At 43.6% G+C, this 19,449-nt stretch overlaps 1 protein-coding gene and 1 long non-coding RNA gene across 3 annotated transcripts in view; both read right to left on the bottom strand.

Annotated features, from left to right (window-relative positions):
• The window catches only part of LOC126384516 (uncharacterized), a 632,363-nt gene that overhangs the window by 275,468 nt on the left and 337,446 nt on the right, over positions 1-19,449 (bottom strand). The gene's annotated exons all lie outside the window — the stretch shown is intronic.
• Positions 1-19,449, bottom strand: part of nrsn1l (neurensin 1-like) — a 113,881-nt gene that overhangs the window by 74,885 nt on the left and 19,547 nt on the right. Inside the window, exon 2 of the mRNA XM_050035583.1 lies at positions 4,737-4,795. The gene's annotated coding sequence lies outside the window, so the exon portion shown is untranslated. The remainder of the gene's footprint in view (positions 1-4,736; positions 4,796-19,449) is intronic.

Here is a 19,449-nt window from a genome sequence, read left to right as displayed (position 1 = left end):
CAGCGAGTGCTGGACGGAGCAGTGAGTGACAACAACCCCGCCCACATTTAAGAGGACTGTCTGAACAGACCGAGGGTCTAGGTACCATGTCTGAAGGCTTACTGCTGGTGGAAACGGGGCTGAAGAAATAAAATGAGATCAGAAAGGTTCCTAAATTCTGACCAACCTTTCTCGATCAGTACTTCTGATCTTTTCCTCTAACTCTCCTGAAGTCCTAAAAGTCGAGTTATTCCTTTAATCTCTTTGTGCTGTGTGCTTAACATGTGTGATATAAATGTGTGTGCCTTCCTCATGTGACCAAACGAGACATATTATATCATGGACCCGATGTTGACCTTTTATCAATACCCTTTTGTCAGTGTAAATGTATTTTCATGCCTCGGTGTGATTGTCTGTATGAAGTGTGTCTGTGTCCTGTTTAACAGTCTTCACGTCTTCTGTTCTCCTCTCCACTATTTGATGACTGTGTCTCCATGATGTATGCTGTGCAGTACAGTGTGTGTGTGTGTGTGTGTGTGTGTGTGTGTGGGACGCAACATCATCATCATGCCATAAAACAGTCAATCCCGTCCACAATCGGCCCTTTTCAGGGCAAAATGAAGCTTTCATGCTCAGACAGTGAGGGCTATTGATCTCAGCTATGTAATCTAAAATGACTTCTGTGTTATTATTTCTCTCGCACTCTGTGACCCACATAGAGCATGAAATGAGTGAGTGAGTGAGTGAGTGAGTGAGTGAGTGAGTGAGTGTGTGTCTTAGGGGATGATGTGCCTCTTTTTATATCTGACCTCAGTTATGCAACACAGGTTATTCAACATGTTAAGCCAATGGGAGGGCTACACCCTGGAGTGTGTTCATGTGTGTGTGTTGTTGTGTCTGAGTGACTGTTAGTGTGTGTTTATCAAAATGCATTTTTTTCCTTCTGTGTCTCCTTATTTTCTGTCTTTATATTTTTTTAAGAATCATTTGAGCTCACCAGTTTAGGATGAAAAGAGTTGAAGAGCAGAGGACGGCGGAGGAGTGGTGAGTCATGTTGTATCTGAATCTGTGATACATATATAACCACAGAGAGAGAGAGACAGAGGGAGGGAGAGAGACAGAGAGAGTCCTGCTGTTAGATGGAGTGAATGATGTGATAGTAACCAGATCCTCCCTGGATTAGCCTCCTTCTCTCTGTAATCACTGCTGCTGCTCTCTGTGCAGCCACACCAAAGCTGCGACTCAGTGGTGACTGAAGCTGTGTCAGACATGCTGCAAGAATCTAACAACTTCATCATGTTCAGATCATATTTCATATCTCATCTTCATACATGAAATGTCAGTTTGCCTCGTTCAGCCTCTGGTTCCTATTTCACAATAAGGACTACAACCAGATCTTTAGAGTGTGTACATTTCCTGTTGGAGCTCTGTGTGGTGGCTCTGTCCTGGAAATACAAGTGACCCAAAAGCGTGTGTAAGCAGCCACAGCCATCATGGCTGAAACACAGGCTGTAAATGACCCCAATGTTCAGCAGCTGACGTGTTAAATTCGCACTAGCAATGTATTATTGTTGCCTTTATTTTGTTATTTCCTTTGAACATGGAGGTGCTTTTATTTTGAAGAGACAGTAAACACAGAGGTTACAGATGGAAATTGAAAAAGTGAACGGTGCAGTAACGTTGAGACAGAGGTAAACAACACGGAAAATAAACAAGTACTAAGGACAAACGGGGAGAGTTGAACGGAGTTTAGTGCCAGACGAGAGCCAGTTCACTAAGCCCCGCCCCTTTGTGATGGTCCGACAAACTGTCGGAGTAATCATGGAGCCCGCACTGTAACTAACTGCACCCCCTGAAGAATTATTATCATATTTTTTGAAAAATTAAATAGTGATTCACAGGCCTGCAGGAACGCTGCTCAGCCTTGTAGCCAGTTTTCCCCAGTGGCCACTTGCGGTATGGCAACGAAAAAATCCCCTGCGGCCCAAAAAGCATTTTCTCCATAGACTTCCTACTTAAAAGAGACGTCTGTAAAACTATTGACAGGACACATCGAACTGCAAACAAGGTTGATTATGATTCTTTCAATTGACCTATGGCTAAGTCCCGCCCTCAAACGCAATGAGCCAATCACAGTGCGTATAGCCTGGACGTCCATTGAAATGCATTACAGAAAGGCAGTTTGTTCGGTTTTATGAGCTTTTTCTGAGATTTGAAGTTTAAAAATGGTCAAACGGTGTGCATGGGGTACATGCAACTCTGACACAAGGTATCCTGAGAGGCTGGGCGACCAGGTGTATTTTTTACACTTTAAACCACATCTCAACCGAGAAAAGTGTCTCCTTTGGATAAAGTTGTGTGGTAACGTTAGACCACAACATCAACTCAACGTGAATAAGATTAACAATGATGTCTACATCTGTTCTAAGGTAAGTCAACATTGTGTTTGAGGCAACATATTGTCACTTTGCTGGAAAGAAATATAAAGTTATCTTTAACATCTCTAGCTAACGTTAGCTAAAGTTAGCCTAACGTTAGCTCCTAGCTGCGTTGTTCATCATGTCACCTTGTTTGCTGGGAGTTCATTAGCCTATTTTGTTCTAGTTTTGTACTTTGGTGATCGTACATCATTGTTAGCTGTTGTCCAAAGGGCTCTAGTTAAGCTAACGTTAACTTCTGGAGCTTAGCTTCATTAACTTATCTGTAATGGCAGAGATAACAAAGGTTGGCAAACGTTATGCTGAATGATTCAGTGTAAATACTGTAGCACCAAACTAACGGAGAGACACTCTTGGTAAAGATGGTAAAAAGGCCGTTATCCTTTTCTCATATTCTGAGCCAAAAACCTTAACTTCAGTGGCACTTTAACTTGTTGTCTTTGATGGTGACGGCAACCAGATGCGGTTCACAAGCGTACACTGTGACCTGTAAATTTTGGCTTGTAATTTAAGCTTTTCATCGACCTTCTCAACAATAAAATGATGAATATATCCCTCCAATGCGTAGTTTAGGCCCTTTTGGTTACTTCTCAATGACATCTGATCGTTATGTCCCCAAAAATCATCAGTTGCCTCCTGTGAAATGCCGTGTACTGTGACACCTGCCATAGCGCCGGTCACTGAATGTTGATAGTTTGTCCAAGTGAGTGGAGGGGGGCGTGGCTTAGCCATAGGTCAATTATGATTATGAGCAGGAACTCGAGTGGGGCCAGCGGGAGAAACACAGCTGTGCATATTCAGTGGGACACACACTGCTGAAGTAAACCCAGATGCGACAAACTTTTTTGGCGTATGCGCCAGGGGAGCAACTCCATAGGAATGAATAGGCGCCATCTTGGCTCCGGTATCTAGGTATTATTAGAAATCTATGGGTGCTCCCGGAGCATCGCTAGGCTTGGCTGTTAACTGCAAGAGGCATCATTTGTTTTTATTTTTGTTGGCAAAATGTCAGATCTCAAACTGAATATTTCTGGGCTCTCCTGTCAAGGTCCTATGACTTTATAGACACTTTCCTATGTGAACAGGTGTTCATTAACTTGTCCATTGCTCTTTGAAAGGTGCATCATGATGCTGTAATATTATCATTACACCAGTGGCATAAAATGGTCTCAAAATGGAACTGATATTGTTTAGGTCAACTATATCTAGGACGTTACATCATCCAATGACAGTAGTTACGATGAGAGTCCAAATGGTGAGCATGTTTTTTGACATTCGCTTGATTAAGAAGGAAAAAGTGTTGTTAATCAGGATGCCCTGTAATTTAGGCACAAGCCCCTGATTTCTTCTTTGGAGGTCATCAGCAGGACGTCTTTTCACTGTCTGTATTCAGCCCTGAAAATTTAACTGTTGGAGGGTGTTTTGGCTTCGAGGCCCATGGGCATCGGTCCAGTCAGCCAGGATCAATAAGTGCTAAGTATAAGACGACCGAACATCGTCTGGCCAAATGCTGTCTGAGAGGCCTGGTGTGTGTAACAGAGATTAGTGCTAATAAATCTCTGTCTGCATACTCTATCTTAAGATATACAGTTTGTGATAGATGGGATACTTCAGTTCTGTCAGACTGATCATTTTTATAATTTATCACATAAACTCCATTTCAAATTCTTCTCACCTTCATCTTATCATTTCATTACTGTACAGTATCAGTGTAGCTCTTCGGGTTTTTGGACTTTCAAGGTCTCCACAGGTCCACTCAGGGAACGTGTCCGAATTACACTCATCTTGTTGGGTGGCGTCTTGTTTTACTGCCACTGGTCTCAGGTCTGTATGTCAATGTGTCTAATGTTCAGGTATATCTTAATGCCATAACCACCACAAAACTATTTTCCATTAGTTAGTCTGTGACTGCCAGCAGAGATTCAGGCGTCGGTAGTGGGGCTGCATCGAGGCTTTTACACTGTGCGCTCCGAAAGTGGAAGAAGTTCAAACTAATTTGACCACAAGCCAAACACTGGATCGGAAAGGTAAACCGAATTGTACCAAGTGTCCCACCATGGACGCAATGTCTTAACAGACCGAGCGTCTGTTAATATTTTGTCCATATTTAATCCATCCAACTCGGCACTTGTGTTGTGTCATGTAAACAAACCACTCAGCTATCAGCTGTGTGCTCGAGATCATACTGGAGATGTATTTGTAACGTTACTTTTTCAAAGAGGAGACATGTTTTATGTTGTGATAATTACTGGAAATAACATAAAACATAGTCAACAACATGCAGCTCAGTGTGTTATTAGCCATCGTCATATAGCTTACCAGAAACGTCCAGCTCCCTGGTGATCTCTCTTCATCCAGCTGCTGCTGTCTTTAGGTTTCTGTAATGAAATAAGAAGGTATCGATAAGTCCTTATGTCAACTCCATGAATCAGACGATAGAAACACAGCATCCAATGAAAATTTAGCTCAAAACAATGCTTGATAATCCAAATTGTTGTCATAGGTACAGTTTTAGTTTTCTTGAGAGACTGTCATGTTTCCTTGTCACCCCAAAAATCACATGAACTTTCTAGAAAACTAACACAGCGTTAACTGCTCTGCCCCTCCAAACGTCTACTGAAGTTTGATCTCCTTCATGTTGCTGACAGCGGCCTGGGCTCGGCGGTAATGTGCACACATCCTGTCAGACACTAGTGGCTCCATTTGTTCATTAATAAACATATTGTTATGTTAATCTAACTGCTACGCTGTGATGCCATCAGCACAGGTTGCTCATGTAGGCTACTTTTTAATTTGCCAGAACGTGTCGTAATAACAAATGCTGGTTCAGCTGAATTGCATTAAATAAAACCGGTTTAAGCTCGCACACCAGACTGGACCGGCTACACCAGAAACTTAATCTTAACTTAGGTCCCGTTTATACGACTGAATTGCTGAATTGCATTAAATAAAACCGGTTTAAGCTCGCACACCAGACTGGACCGGCTACACCAGAAACTTAATCTTAAATTAGGTCCCGTTTATACGACAACAATTTCAACTGAAAACAGTCAACTTTAGTTGCGTTTTGGCCGATCGTTTACACGACAGCAGCGTTTGGGTGCCTGAAAATGCAACGTTTTGAAAATGGCTCCGTTGTCATGTAAACTTGCAATATGCAGTTCCTCTGAAAACGGAGACTTTTCGCACATGCGCATTACGCTGCCAGTCACTAGGGGTGCGCGAGAAAGTCAACCATCACAACAACAATGGCGGACTCCCAAGCTCTGCTTGTGCTGCTCACCCTGTTGAATTTATCAGCGCTTCCCCATCATAGTGTAGATTTACTGTAGCAACTCCACCTCGTCGTCTGTTCAGACAAACATTCGTGAATGTAGAAGGAAGCGTAAGCGTCACACCGCCAACTACTGGCCTGGCATGTATACTGCAGCGTTTTTGGTCATTTTTGCGAATCTGTGTGCATGGTGATTGTTTTCAAAACGTCGTCTAAACGCGAAACTTTTTTCAAAACGAAAATGAGAAACAATTCTGTTTTCGTGTAAACATGGCCTTAACTCTAGCATCGACAGCAGAGGGTAAAAATGATTTTCACAAAGTTTCTCCACAGCCTACAAAAGACTACAGTAATTGATGTCAACAGAACGGCCAACAAACGTTCATTAACCTCGATTCAAAACTTTCTCTGAAACTATTAATTCGACTATGAAGTCTTGATATTCGGCGAACTGTTTGTATCCATGGTCTAACACAGTCAGTTTTATCATATCTCCACACATGGATGTTAACTTTATTTTATCACGTACCATCATAGCTAAGTTTTACAATTTTAAAAGGTTATAAAAAGCAGCTGAGATTCTAATATTTTGCCTTGATATATGCATTGATGGAAAAAGTAGATGAAGCTGAGTTAGCACACACAGACAAGCTTTTATTATTACAAGTTTTCATTTTGATTTTGATATATCAACTCTCACTGGTGGCACGGTGTTACAGTGGTTAGCACTGTCGCCTCACACAGCAAGAGGGTTCTAAACTGGTGGAGTACTCTTCAACTTCATTGGGTTCGGGTTGGTTTTCCCTCCATGAAGACCTTTCCTGGACGTTGCTTCATATGCACAAGTACTGAGAAAAGAAAACCACACATGCAGATTGGTGCTGTTGATTGTTGGAGGCTTTACAGACAGATGGGGAGTCTGTGATGGTTATCAACACTGTTATGTCGCATGAGAGTTTGGCTGAAGTCACATGTGAGTCATTAAGGTCACGAGGCGCTTATGAAACTGTGGCCCCATGAAATACTGTCAGGTGTGAAATGTTGTGAAACTGCCTGTGGGTCTGCCTGTGGCTGATAATTTGTGAAACAGCTCTGACCTGGATGGCTGAAAATCTTCACGGCCGGACTTCGCTGGATGTTCCCAGGACCCCTTTTATACACCAGAGTCCTTATGTAACAGGACCGCCGTCACATCCAGATACACAGGAGCTTAAATCTGACATTCAACATCAGACTGACGATCAAAATACTTTGTCTACTCAGTAGGATATACCTTTTCATGATTCTGAAACATTTCTTCCACACTGTTCACTTGTTGGGATGTGTGATGTGTAAAATCACTCTTACCCATGAGGCCAATCACCACCTTGATAATAGCACCTGTGATGATGCCAGTGCCACATACATAGCCACATCACCATCACACCTGTAATGAGGATGAAGACCTCCCCTGTGGTTGTTGCTGCAACAGCGACGCATGACTTCATTTCTCAATTTCATCACATGAACTGCATGTGTGACTCCATTTCTCCATATGTGAGCATGTCTGGCATCCTTTGGGAGACGGGACTGTCAAGCACGCAGAAATCGTGGCTTTAACTATAAATACTGCTGATGTCCCATATTTCAGGTGAACAAACAACAGTCAGCTTACAGTGCTGGTTCCAGCGCTCTACTTATCAGATTAGTCAAGTTTAAGTCTCTCAGATGGGAACTGAGTCCCATCATCCCTTTCAGGGTTTGTTTTTCTGCACAATTTCAATCACACAGGGACTACACCACCATACGTGTGTGTGTGTGTGTGTGTGTGTGTGTGTGTGTGTGTGTACATGTGTGTGTGTGTTCATGTATGTCTGTAACGCTCATCAGTATTCATCTGCCAGAAATATGCATTTTTAGAATGGGCAGTCGTCTGGCTGTAAAAGTAAGATAACACGAATACTGCACCTTTATGAAAGAGACTGAAAGGGGACAAATCTTTAAGCACTTGACCCTCTGCCCTGCTAAAGAAAATAGCTAAGTATGTAATTTAAAAGTGTGAAACGTGATTGCATGTTTTTTAGCGGTAAAACCACTTGCAAAACCATTTTGAGATTTTCCCCGTGCCTAGATAAGGAGACTTTGAAGAAGCAATTTCATGTGATGTTAGTCCAAATCCATTCCCCCGAAGCCTTTAAGCTGGGGCTGAAATCTCGCTGGTGTGAGGAGTTTGTGTCTTACTGATCGGCTAAGCCCTGCACCTCTTTAGCTGCCACCATTCACTGTAGCTCTCCCTTATTGCGACACACTTTAGCCTCGCACGAGTCAGAAGTCAGAGCGGTAAACGGCGGCAGCGAGACAGGTTCACACTGAGCTGTGAGGTTCTGAGAGGCGAGGAAAGTTGTGTGATTATTTTCTGATAAAGTTTTTAAGGAGGAAAATGTAACAGAGTCGAAACAGAGCGATAGCCTTTAGCTGCAAACAAATCAGAAAGCATAAGAGATGAGGGGAGTGAAAACAAAAAGAAACAGATGATTGAATCAGCATCAGAAGCAGCCGTGCGCGCTAAATATTCCATACGGTCCAATAACATTTGTTGATCCCTCTCTCTGAATCGTCAGATCTGTGCGTATCCCTCACAGGAGTTTCCCATACTTTTAATTACCAGCTTGTCTGCTGCCAGAAGAAGAACACGCCTGCTCGACGCTCTCCCCAGCTTTTATTCCACACTCTGTGATTCTCACCAAACTCACCATCCCTGCTCTCCTTTGCCTTTCTGTCTTGTTTTTTAATCTCTATCACTTTGCTCTTGTCTTTCTTCCCGATGACACGACGCCAATAAGAACTACAATTACCGCCTCGCAGCTGTGTGCCTCCGCGAACCAGTCAAGCTGCACTTGAGTTTTTATGTCTGTGAAAACACGAAGGCGTCAGACACACTTTCCCCGCCAGCACAGATCTTTGTTTCAAGGTGAACACACACGATTAGTGTCACCCATTCACTGTCTCTCCTTCTGTTCCTGAGATAAGCTTTAAATAATGGCCAGTGTTTTCTGCAGATCATGATGATGTCACAGTGAATGACCTTTGACCTTTTGGATATAAAATGTCATCACTTCATTATTTTAACCTGTCACAAGTTTTGTCATAATTAGCATATGAATTCTTGAGCTACAGCTAAACCTATGTTTTGTAAGGTCACGGTGACTTTTGACCTTTGACCACCCTCTTGACCTTTGACCACCCTCTTCTAATCTGGTTATTCTTGAGTCCAAGTAACCGTTTGTGCCAAATTTGAGGAAACTCCTTCAAGTTGTTCTCTAGGTATCACATTCATGAGAATGCAACAGACCCTGTTATAGGAACCTTGACCTTTTACCTCAGTTCGTCATTGAGTTCAAGTGGACGTTTGTGCCCAATTTGAAGAATTCCCTCAAGGTGTTCTTCAGATACTGCATTAGCGAGAATGAGATGGATCCAAGGTCCCAGTGACCTTGACTTGTGACCACCAAAATCCAATCACTTAATTGTTGAGTGCAAGTGGACGCTTGTGCCAAATCTGAGGAAATTCCCTCAAGGCCTTGTTGAGATATTGTATTCATAAGAATGAGATGTATGCAAGGCCACAGCAACCTTGACCTTTGACCACTGAACCTGAGTGGATGTTTGTGCCAAATTTGAAGAAATTCCCTCAAGCTGTTTTTGAGTTATTGCATGCGCACGAATGAGACGGATGCAAGAGTGACTTCGACCTGTTACTACCAAAATTGAATCACTTCATTGTTGAGTCCAAGTGGATGTTTGTGCCAAATCTGAGGAAATTCCCTCAAGCCCTTCTTGAGATATTGCGTTCATAAGAATGAGACATATGCAAGGTCAAACTGACCTTTGACTTTTCACCATCTAAAATCTAATCAGTTCACTGTTGAGTCCACGTGTATGTTTGTGCCAAATTTGAAAAAAATTCCCTCAAGATGTGATATTGCTTTAGCGAGAATGAGATGGATGATGGATGCAATGTCACAGTGACCTCGACCTGTGACCATCAAAATCGAATCAGTTAATTGTTGAGTCCAGGTGGACGTTTGTGCCATATCTGAGGAAATTCCCTCAAAGCTTTCTTGAGATATTATGTTCATAAGAATTAATGTTATGTCACAGTGACCTTGACCTTTGACCCCCATATTCTAATCACTTCATCAATGAGGCCAAAGGGACGTTTGTGTCAAATTTGAAAAAACTCCCAAAAGTTGTTCTTAAGTTATTGCATTCAAAAGAATGTCAATGTCACAGTGACCTTGACCTGTGACCACCGAAATCAAATCACTTTATCGTTGAGTCCGAGTTGACATTTGTGCCAAATCTGAGGTGTTATTGTGTTCACAAGAATGGGACAGACACGTAAGGAGGGATGAACATACGTACAGGCATACAACCCGTACACGTCATGCCTCCGACCAAGGCTACCACTGGTGCGGAGACATTAAGTCGCAGTCGAGGCAGCTGAAGTGAAGTTGCTTCAAACCAGGACTGCAGGGTAATCGCACCAGAAACAAACATCACCAATCCAGGACGGCAGCGGTCGTAGATCATCATCTGCAGCGGCGGCACACGAGCCTCCAGATTACATTTACCTCAATTTACACTGTTAACAGACGAGCAGAAGAAGAAGAGAGGAGGAGGGATGGCAAATGACATTACATGTTATTTGTTGTGTCTTTGCTGCCGAGCTGACGGCAGAGGGAGGGAGGTCAGCTGGTTAAGTGAGGTTAGAGTGTGTGTGTGTGCGTGTGCGTGTGCGTGTGCGTGTGCGTGTGTGTGAGAGAGTCATCCACAGACATAAATGCCAGCACATCCGCCTCAGGGAGGAAACATAACGGTAAACCTGATGAACTCGTGTTATCTAATCCCTACTGGAATACACAGACACAGACACACAGACACACACACACACACACACACACACACACACACACACACACTCTGTGTCTCTGTCTCTCTTTGGCTCATCTGTTCTTCCTAAACAGAGCCTTGGCATGCTACCTTCAATAAGAACGCTTTTCATCAGTACAACACCACACTGATGAATCTTTTATTTCTATCTGCGCCCAGTGATTATGACACTCTGGCTGAGGCAAAGACTTGAGCATTAGTGTCAATAATTAATGCTATCCAAAGGAACACAGTCTCCAATAAGGACACGGTTATGAGAGCTTCCAAGCGAGTAGGGAGGGATTACCCGGTGTGAGCTGTTAGTCAACGGTGCGTACAGGCTGTGGGGTGATGCTCGCTTTAATAAAAGTAAATAAAAGTTTAAACCCCAGGCTATTGCCAGCTCCATGCTAGCCTTGGTGCAGTTTGGCCTCATCTTTTAAAAAAGTACACAAAACACTGCCCTGAGCACTCACGAGTGTGTGTGTGTGTGTGTGTGTGTGTGTGTGTGTGTGTTTTCAGGATCCCTCGTCTTTCATTTGCACGGTCAAAACACTGAAGTTCAGTAATTGGATGGATATATGTGCCATAACTCAAGCCACGTTTACCTCACCACCGCGCACCCTCAGGCAAGGTCTGAGCATAGATTAACAAAACTGTCTGCAGAACTCTGCACTCATCTGCAGCACTGGGGCTTTTAATGTGAAATCCAATAGTTTCAGGGTCAACTGATCTCTGACAGCATGTCTGGATGTATTATTCAATGCCAGTGGAGGTTCGGGCAGCAGGAGGATGGACAGCCAGCGTGTACATACTGAAGAAACAACAATCCGAGCGCATGTCCTTCAAAGATGCAAAGAGCTGAAGTACACAGACAAAAACAACAAGTGTTTTTTCTCTCCTCTCCGCAGTGTGCTGACACATTATGCAACAGATTGAAACTTGGAGTCGATCCACAGAGCAGAGCCGTGGCTCCGAGCTAAAGCTGCAGTTCAAAAAAAAAAAAATCAAAGATGGTGTCTGACCCCGGCAGGGTCACGCTGAACTTCTGCTGAACAGATCCTGTTACAGCTCACGCATAAGGTCTCAGCATTTTATTTTTATTGCTGTCATGTTCAATCAGCTCCCTTGAGAATTGGGTCACCCCCTCCCTCCCTCCTCCATCTCCATCTCCATCCTTCACTCCGAGCCTCCATCGCTCCCCCCGACACAAAGAGGTCCTCTCTGAGACGTAAACCATGCTGTTAATTAAAAGATTCCTCAATGGGCATCTGTGCAGTAATCTGTGTTCACTGCATCCCAGTCGCACATGGATCATTTGACTAACGCACAACTAGCCGTGCATTAATGAATGTATAATCATCCATATACAAAACTGCTCCGGGAAGAGAGATGGAAGAAAAGGGGCTAAAAAAGATTGATTGTTAATAGTTTTATGACTGATAAACAAAGCAATCGATCAATCCGTGCGGCGGCGGAGAGGCACTTACACGGGTTCCTGGACGGTTGGGAATAATTTGTCGTCTCGCGGTGTTAACCCTTCCAAGCGTGGTGGATGTGGATTAATTGTGAGATGGGTGAGAGGGATGGGCGGATTTCTCCACCATGCAGAAATGATTAACGCTGCAGTTAGGCTGTGCCACAAACATAACAGCTGCAGTAAACGTCTGAACGGATATGAATGATTCTGTCTGTGCGTGCGTTTGTGTGTGTGTGTGTGTGTGTGTGTGTGTGTGTGTGCAATTATAACTGTGTTGCATGAAGATGGTGCAGAGGAGAAGTGATACAGGATGTGTGAGTCTGAAGCTGACAGTATTTCTGGCGCAGGAAAGTAAGAAAACACCTGACTGTCTCAGAAACTCACAGTTGTATTATCGTTATTGATTGCAGAGGAGGTTGAAACAATACAACACACACACACACACACACACTTCCATGCGAAGACTAATATTTTTCACAAATGATTATTGCACACTGTTTGGGTAGGACTGAAACTGTCCCAGTAGAGGCCAGATCATGCGACCATCTGCAACATCCCATCTGGGATAGTCTATCATAAATGTTGATTTGGCCGAGAACACACTCTCTAAACATAGTGCACTTTGCCAAAGAGAACAGTTGCCAAGACGAGGGGAAAACATTCGCACAGTTTTCACAGCTAATTGTAAAACATCATCATTAGGAGAGGACCGGGATGCCAAATCAGTCAAAGCAGCATCAAACACCCAGCAGAACTTTTGTCAGACTGTGGAGCAGCAGACTCTAAAACTCTGCAGGGGGAATCTGAAATCTTCATCACTTTAAATGAGCCATTTGTGCTCTTAAATAGGTGTTAAGTTAATGTTGCAGTAGGAAGTGACCTTACAGGATGTTGTGGCGAGTACAGCCGGCTATCAGTTGTGTTCTGGTGCCTAAAAATACTGAGGGCTGCATTTATCTTAAAAAATGGCGAGGTGCAAATGTGCGCTGTGGTTCTCACTGTGTGTGTATTTAATTTATTTACTGAGGCAGCAGCTCATCACACAGTCAGCACCTGGACTCTGGATGTAATCAGCAGAGGAAGGAGACGCAGTTCAGCTGTGGCATTTCTACAGGATCACCCAGCTCAGAAAATAAGTCCAGCGTAAGTGATCTTGATCTCGGAATATTAACTTCGACCTTCGTTTAGTTTGACTGAAAAAAATGCAGAACGGCCTATCCTCTGCACATTACTGCTTGTATTTCTGATGGATCTCAGGAGCTGTAAAGATGGAATAAGTCTGCTGACAGATTAAAAACAACAACATCCATTTTCACACACAGGCATCGACACAGAGGTGTTCTTTGTATTTACTGCTGCACAACTGAACTGAACTGAACTGATACAAATGACCCACAGAGAGGTGGAAAGAAGCTGAAACTCCACATGCAGTGCTTACAGTAGGCCGTTACTCTCGGCATACTCTACTTTACTCTTGAGTGTACCCTGACTTTTCCTTGCGCACTGACTCTTCTTACAAACTGCTGGTACTCTTTTCTCTCTGCTCCATATCAAGTCCTCTAGGCCCTAATAAACAGCATCATCTGGGGCACTGGGGGTGCTACGGAGGCTACCCAGGGAACACTGTAATGCCACCTTGTTTCGATCTCACCTGCTGTTCTCTATCTGCAGCAAGCCTTTACAACATTACAGTGCATTATGCCGGCTCCAAAAGAGCAACACAAAGTGACACCAAGTCAAATCCTACATCACTAACTACTGGGAGCAGCATGCCAACGTTAGTGCAATTCCTAGCAGCTTGTTGGTGTAATGTTAGCATTAGCATAACCACCTGATGCGTACTGCTACTGCTAATGATGAGCACCCAGTTCGTGTTGTTCACCCTCCACTATAAGCCCTGCTTCCACAGAGCAGTATGGGCCAGTTCAGTTCAGTTTGGTACGCTCTTTCTTTCCCATTTCCACGATGAATCAATCCTCGGGCAGCTTCGCTGTAGTCCAGCTTCTTCCAGTGTAAAGTAATTGGTAGCTTGCAAAGCTGTGTTTTCAAAGTATCTTTCCCAACACTGGCCATCATCAGTTCCTCATATAAGTCTCTCAATTGTTTATTGAGAGCGACTGTGCTTGTGTTTGATCATGAAGCTCAGTGCTGCTCTACATTACAGATGCAGCTTTAATGGCTGAGTATGTAAGTGTGTGCACATGTACGGGATTTGACTCCAGTTGTTGTGCGCTCAGTGTGTTGTAGTCTATCATGTGACGGTGAGACGGCTCCTGGATGAGGACGACAGATGTCTTGATCAAAATGTTGCACAGTGACGGAACAAACGTCTCATACACCAGATGTATATAAAACACAGAGCTGCCAATGTGCATTGAACACATACGGTGGATCTGTTCATGAGTCATCCGTCACTCTGTTTGTCACTGTGAGTAGGGAATCCAGTCTGTAGTGTAGTTACACTTTACTGATAAACAAGAGAGCATCCTGTTACACCAACACTCCCATATTTATTCCAACACCCTTTGCACTTTGCTCCATCACACTACTGTATCACTGCGTACAGTTTCACTGCGTCATTGTCGACTGCATGGTAGTCAATGTTTATGTTCACCATTATTCAGCTTTATCATCCTTGTTTGTACTGTATTTCTCTTTCCTTGTATGTGGGATCAATTTGGGTCGTGCATGGGCTGAAGATTGGATTGTCCATGGGTTCCATATTGGCCCCATGCCAGCTGCCCACATAGGTGGGGTTACCAAAGATACCCCAGATAAGACGTCCATTTTGGGCCCATACGCACTTGATAAACACGTAACCCTAGCATAAGTCATGTGGAACCCGTGGACAGTGTTCGGCAGTAACGCGTTTTTTCCAGTAACGACTAGTGTAACTAATTACTAATGAGACTCCAGTAATAATATTACAGTTACTCCAAAACCAAACAACTTGTTACAACATTATTTTTGTTGTCACATCACTACTGACTTTAAATACAGCAGTCACATCAGTGGACTCATATTAGTAATCATCACGCTGCGCATGCACGTCATGAAGCAGCAAGCTAGTTGGAAATGTTACCTTAGCGTCTGGAAATATTCCCATTACATTGATTATGTCAGGAGGAAAGATGACAAGAACTCTGCTGCTGCAGCTAGTCAGACTTTAACTGTTTCTACTGTGAAAAACACGTCCTCAAACCTCCGCTCTGAAACACCTCGGCTACTACGACTGACAGCACAACAACGAGAAGCTCCAGGAAATACACCCCACCAAAGGTGAGCCCTCCTTGGCTGTGCAGGTCTACACTGGCTAAACAACCCAAACTGGATTTTGATCGTGGACAGCTGCAGACACAGAGACGTGATGAAGCTTGTGGTTGGATATGTGGTGGATGAAATGTTGCTCCATCAGTGACTCTCCGTCTTTCGGGCCGATCTTTGGGAAAATACCGCTCGCAGGCAACAGAAGACCCCAGGTAAAGAGAAGCTGTCTAGCCTTAGCTACACTTAGCGATGATCACCCTGACATTCACACAGAGACACATCTGAGTTTGGGGAGATATGCAATTACCAGTTTTATGGAATGTAACAGAAATGTAATATAACGAGTAGTGTAACAAATTACTGTTGGCAGGGAGTAATAAGTAAAGTAGTGTTATTACTTTTGAAAATAATAACAAATAATAAGTAATTCAGAGTAACAAGCCCAACACTGTCCGTAGATAATCCCATATAGTGCCATTTTTCAGCCCATTTACGACCCTCATGGGCCGCACATACAAATGTTAGCAGTTTCCTTCTTGTTGCAAGTTTGCAGCAGCTCAGCAGGATGAGTCTGAACTGTCAGACAGGCACAATGCCACTGATAAAAGGAACTTACAAGTTCAGAGACGTACGATTTCTATCCCTGGTGCAACCTGAGTACAACCTCTGTAAAGAGCTCCACAAGAGTGAACCTCGAGTCTGACTGAGAATATTTCACAACAGATGTAGTTTCCAGAGGTCAAGAATGAATGTCCATGATCAAGTTAAGAGCATGTTTAACACTGTGTCCTGTTAATTTGACCAATTTTAATTTGAACTTCGTTTGTGCAGTTTTGTTTTTGTTCCCTCTGACCCTCACAGGACTCCGTAGCAGTCAGTAATGAAAACCATCAAATTAAAAACAAAATCTATCAAATAATGAATAATCAAACCAACTGTATATTAATCTGCACTGTCAGGCTAACGTTAGCCAAACACTGAGTCTCCTGCCACGAGGAAATTTGCATTTAAATTGGACAACATCCTTTCATGTGCACGAGGGCGGCTGGGCAGCAGAGTAATGTTACTGTGAGAGGAGGAAATGTGCACACACACACACACACACCCACTGGCAACCAGCGCAGTAATTCCAACATTTTGGTCATGAATGTAACAGTGGGCGTAGCCCGTGTTGCCCGCAGCCAAAAAAGCCAGCCCTGGCCAACATGACACCAAAGTGTGTGTGCCACTTCTCACCACGCCGCGGGCCAGATCCCAGCAGCAGGTGAGGCATCTATCGGGGGCAAACACTGCTGACAGTGAGTCGAAGTGACAGACAGATCACACTCAACATCAGCAGCAATCCCAAACCACAGAGCGCCAGTCCTCCGCACCAACACCTTCAGTTTCACTCTGGTGTCATCACCCTGCTTCCCCCTCCTCGCCTCACCTTAGCTCACCCCTCACCCTCTGCCGCTCCTGCTTCTCCCACAGCACGCAGGAGAGGGGGGCCGAAAAACAGCAATTTACAACTACAATGCTCAAATGTTCATGAATGTTCAAACACTGAGACCCCGGGGCAACGCTCTATTGATCGCTCACGATCAATGCCTTTTATTTCTTTTGTGTTTAAAAAGCAGTATTAGGTCTGCACATTATGTGGGAGACTAATTAAACGTTCCAACAAAGAGATCTTGGACTAATCACCGGTCCGACCGCAGCCTCTTGTCATGAATACTTCATCTGAAATAGTTTGTATTCATAAAATCATCCTAATGACCTCAGCTGACTTCACACTGCAGTAATGGGAGCCTCTGGGCGTCGGGTTGAATCTCTGCTTCAGCATCTGTGTCTGTTTGTTTGCAGCATGTTTTTGTACACAAGCGCACTGTAAAAAATTCATCTTAACAAGTGTTGTCATAAAATCATTTTCTTTTTTGTTTCTACCACACTTGTGTACCTAATTATATTTTTCATGACAGAAATAGTTGGACTAGAAAAAAGTTCCCTCCTGATAATAAATCGTAAATATATTTATATGTTTGGTGTTTTACCACAGAACACAGAAACAGAGTATTCTTCACCACATGTGGTCGCACCTGTCCTGGTTGAAAATGTCAATAACATCTGTTAAAGACAGAGCCGGTGCTCTGGAGGTGACACATCCTACACCATTTCACACACCCAATCAACAGCATACGCCCGGCAGAGTCACACTTTGTCACACTTCACATCTTTCAAGTTTTGCGACGGCTGGTTCAAACAAACAACAGGCTTCTGTTCAACCTTCAACAACAAGAGTGCCGTCTCTTCTGCAGGTCTGACCTCATTTCATCTCTTTAAGCTCAGACTGTTTGTTTGGATCGAAGAGAAATATGTGTTTTACAGCTGATTGTGAAGCTTAAATAGATAGTTTTTTGCAGAGCACATGGGAGATTGCACTTGGTGCACTGGTGTGTGAGCAACTTTGTCTCCACTTATTTGCGGCAATAAACATTTTTTGAAAGAAACAACACTGCCGTCAGTTTCTTTTTTTGATTTCATAATCATAAAATGTTTTTAAAGGGGCCAAATTCAGAGTGTGTGAGCCATCTAGATGTAACCGGCAGACTCTAGTGTTGTCTGCGACCATGGAAATCTTTGGAGGCAATCTCCATTTGTTCCTGACAACAAGAGATTATTTTATTTTATTTTATTAATTATCATTATATTTATTTATTTTTCTGTCTCCTTTTTTTCCTGACTAAAGCTTGCTTCATCTATCTGCACCCGTGACTCTTCCCCTTTCGCCTGTTCCTCTTTCTCAAACTTATTCCCCCTTTTTTGCTACTTCATCAACTTACACACACACACACACGTCTCTCACTTGTTTTGTGCTGCATCACCTTAAAAAACCTGCAGTCACAAACTGAATCACATTCATTACCAACATCTTTAATTTCTTTTCCCAATAAAATCCACTCCTGGGAATGATTCATGATTTTTAAGTTGAAGCACTCGCAGCACTTAGTTAAAGGAGCTTTAATCAATATTTCTACATTAACACAGGAGAGCATGTGTGATGTGAAAGAGGTCATTTAACTGTAGTAATGAAGCCACAGATAATCATTACCTGACTCTGCAGTTTCCCTCGGCTCTGTGCAACGTTCCTGCATCTCTCTGCTTACTGTTCTGGTTTTATGGCCCAAAACCATAAAACTCTCATGAGCATCGTTTCCAGACAGAGCAGGCGGCTGTTTTCAGAGGAAAAAAAACAGCTTGAAAAGCCACTGTACGCTACCTGACCAGCACCGAACCCCAGGTAATGTTAGCAACTAGCTGGTGAAATGTTTAGCTCTCAGCTAAGAAGACAGAGGGGCTAAAAGGTGGCGACCAGAAACATGACTCTGAGGGAGGGAAAGTTAACGAAGGTCTGCGTCTGCTTGATGTGTACAAGTATTTGCCATTTAAATGTAAAAGCATCCTGACTGGGAATATTACAAACTTGCCTGGTTTGTGCACAGTCCAGGACATGAGGGCTCGACAGCCGGTGATTATAACAGCCCATAACATCATTGGTACCCATCTACCAAACATCAGTGATATCAATGAAGTGAGGTGCGTGAGCAAAACCCAAAGGATGCTAAAGCCCCGTCCAAAAAAAACACTAACACCCGCTAATATCTGGCTTTTGTATTTAGCCCCTCCTCTCTCTACCGGCGCTGATGTTACCTGCACACAGTGAATTACATCAGCAGAGAGACAGAGGACAGGAGGAGTGATTTAGGGCCCGTCCCAATACCCACCCTTAGCCCTACCCCTACATTTGCGCGTTCCCGCGAGGGGTAGTGGTGTCCCAATTCCTTTTTGCGTGTAGGGGTAGGGGGCATAACGAGGGGTAGTGGGTATGAAACTAGCCCTTCGGAGCGAGGGATTTCAGATGCTGACTTGCCAGTGAGGGGTAGACGTCGCCATGGCTACCACCGAGCAAGAGACGGGGAAAAAAAAGTTCATACATAGCTAACATTACCGTCGTCAGGTTGCTTGTGCACTATCTGGCGTCTGTCATCTTTCCTGTTCTGCGAAATTGTCGGACTTTTCACATTACGATAACACGCCAGCTAGTATAACTATGCTGCCTC

The sequence above is a fragment of the Epinephelus moara genome, chromosome 22 (assembly GCF_006386435.1).
Source record: "Epinephelus moara isolate mb chromosome 22, YSFRI_EMoa_1.0, whole genome shotgun sequence".
NCBI classification, from domain to species: domain Eukaryota; kingdom Metazoa; phylum Chordata; class Actinopteri; order Perciformes; family Serranidae; genus Epinephelus; species Epinephelus moara.
The sequence above is the reverse complement of the archived record's forward strand: the minus strand, read 5'-3'. Positions and strand labels throughout refer to the sequence as shown.